This window comes from Crocuta crocuta, unplaced genomic scaffold (assembly GCF_008692635.1).
Source record: "Crocuta crocuta isolate KB4526 unplaced genomic scaffold, BGI_CrCroc_1.0 scaffold431, whole genome shotgun sequence".
NCBI lineage: Eukaryota > Metazoa > Chordata > Mammalia > Carnivora > Hyaenidae > Crocuta > Crocuta crocuta.
Window position 1 is genome coordinate 652,100 of NW_027528859.1, and position 2,708 is coordinate 654,807.

The 2,708-nt window shown below is 35.9% G+C and overlaps 1 non-coding gene across 1 annotated transcript; it reads right to left on the reverse strand.

The window, feature by feature from the left end:
• Positions 1 to 232: 232 nt before the first annotated feature.
• TRNAN-GUU (transfer RNA asparagine (anticodon GUU)) lies at positions 233 to 305 on the reverse strand. The gene has a single exon. It is a non-coding gene; the product is annotated as a tRNA-Asn (tRNA).
• Between the last annotated feature and the right edge of the window lie 2,403 nt (positions 306 to 2,708).

Sequence of the window (2,708 nt, forward strand, 5' to 3'; positions counted from 1 at the left end):
AGGACTTCACTTTACATTAAAAAAAAAAAGTTTATTCAATTTTGAGAGAGAGACAGAGACAGAGGGAGGGGCAGAGGATCCAAAACGGGCTCTGCGCCGACAGCAGCAAGCCCCACACAGGGCTTGAACCCACAAACTGTGAGATCAAGTCAAAGTTGGATGCTCAACCAAGCCACCCAGGTGACCCCAAAACTCAGTTAACTTCTCCATTATTTTTTTTAAGTAGGCTCCATGCCCAATGTGAAGCTTGAACTCATGACCTTGAGATCAACAGTCCCATGCTCTACCAACTGAGCCAGCCAGGTGCCCCATGAAAATTCACTTTAGCCCTGGCTTGCTTTCCCTGCATTCATTTTCTTTTTAATCCCTCCTTTACTTTTAAAACATCTTGTTGAATTATATACAGTTTTGTAAATCATCTTTAATCCTTTCTGAATAAAGTTATTAAAAAATCATTTCCTATTTTTTAAAATTTCACAGTCAATTAACTTCTAGTGACAATTATTTGAAACGTCCCCTGGGGAAATTTGCATGGATGAAGCACATTTGAAAAGTAACATTATCAGAGTTACTTTCTGACACTACTGCTGATCTCCTAACTTTAAAAATTTGGTTACAGTCATGTATAACATTGTTATGAATATAATGTGAATCTATTGGTAACTGAAAATTTTTGCCTTTCCAGTTAAACTTTAAAGTTTTTTTTCAAAAGAATGTAAGCAGAGATACAAACTTAAAACTACCTAAATTTTTGTTCCTACGTATTTAAAAAATTTTTATTTAAGCTTAAATAAAAGATCTAAAATTTATAGCCTATGAGAACATTAGAAGATAAAATCTGTTATCCAGTTTAAAACATCATGCATATAAAAATGTGTTTGAAATGGAATGAAATCTGTTCTGTTACTGAAAGATATTTGTAATGCTCAGATTACAATGCTTTATCAAAAAAAAGGAAAGTATAGAAAATCTGTAGTCGTCCTATATTCAATCTCCCTTATCATTTTAACATGCATTTTTAAACATTTGAAACAAGATAGCTTTTAAGAATTTGAAAGTATTAAGGACAATTTTCTTCCATTAAAACATTCCTGTCTAAAGATTCCTTTCATGTCCAATTTATAAGACTCCCACCTAAATCAGTTTCCTTCGTGTATGTGTATCCCCTTAATCTTTACCATCTTCACTTCCTTGCCCCCTCATTTAATTGACTAGGTGATCAAAGTTCTTCATTTTTTTGTTTCTAGTAGACTTGACTATCTCTGGAAACATTAAAAAGCATTATCTGAAGGGTAATGCCTTTCTACCTGTAAAGACAGAAAGTAAACTTCAGAAGGGAATTCTGAAGGAGGAATTTAGAGCTATTTTAAATCGAGGCAATAGTATGAGAACGAAAATGCTGCCTCTAGGCTGACTACAGGAGATAGAGTGGGCATGCGGTCAGGATGGGCTCACTCACCACAGGGTTTTACTAAGGCTTCCCACGAACTAATAATTGCTGCTATGGTAACTGATTTGTAACATGGAAAGAAAATTAAATACCCTCCAGTGGATTTAATGATTTAAATCTGGATTTATTTTGGATGATTTAAATATGAATTAAATTTAAATCTGATAAATGAATAAACATGTCTGCTAATAACGCAGCCTAGAATATAAAGGATGAACTGGATGAACGGCAAGGCATGGGTAGTGAACTCATGTTGCTTCCTGGGGATCACTTCATTCTTTTCTATGCTCAATAATGTGCCTAAGCTTTTCTAGAGGTTTACGTTAGGCTTACTTACTTGTTTCTTTTCAGGCTCACGTCATTTCTCTGTTTAGAAATGCAAAACATGTACTTGTTTCTAATGTTCAAGCACCTCTTCTCATTTCTGTGATGTCTCAAAATGTCTCAGAGGATGACAGTGTCTCTGTTTCTTGTACATTATGGGGTAGAATTTATCTGGGTCTAGAGATTTGAAGTCATGCAGAGTAGTTAAGGGCACCCTTTCTTCCTCATATATCTTGAGACCTCGTTCTCTACTGTTGTGCATTGTCTGACCCTTTTGAGTTCCTATTATGCTTCCATTTGCACCAGAAGAAAATGGAAATCAAGTCGAAATTGAATACAAAGTGTCAGAACTAGAAAAGCTATTAGATCAAGTCCAGATAAAGGAACAAGTGTGGATTTAATCTGTCTTGCTCCTTATGGAGATAAGTACATAGGACTACATTAAAGCTATGCTATTAAACACTTGAATCATGTGCTAATTCCCCTTGTTCCAAATCTATGCTTATGTGAAGCAAACTTTTGATGATAATTTGGTTTTCTGTGTAGAATCTGTCTATAGATGAAGCATATGCAGGTCCCTAGTTATAAGTTAACAAATGAGCTTTCAAAAATAAATAAATAAATAAATAAATGAATGAATAAATGAATAAATGAATAAATAAGCAAGCTTCCTGGTTTACACACCAGAGCTTGTTAGTAGGTGTCTATGAGAGAGAGAGAGAGAGAGAGAGAGAGAGAAATCCACTCTCACTATGCTGCCAAGTCAGGTTCCCGAGGTGTAGCCTCTATAACATGGATTTCACATGGGGGGTGGCCCCTTTGAGGCCTCTCTGGGTGCCTGGCCACTCTTCACCATGAGGTACTTTGATTCCATCTGACTGCTAGTTGTCCACAAACTCTGTGAAGACAGTCCACCTCTTAGTTTTCAAGGCCA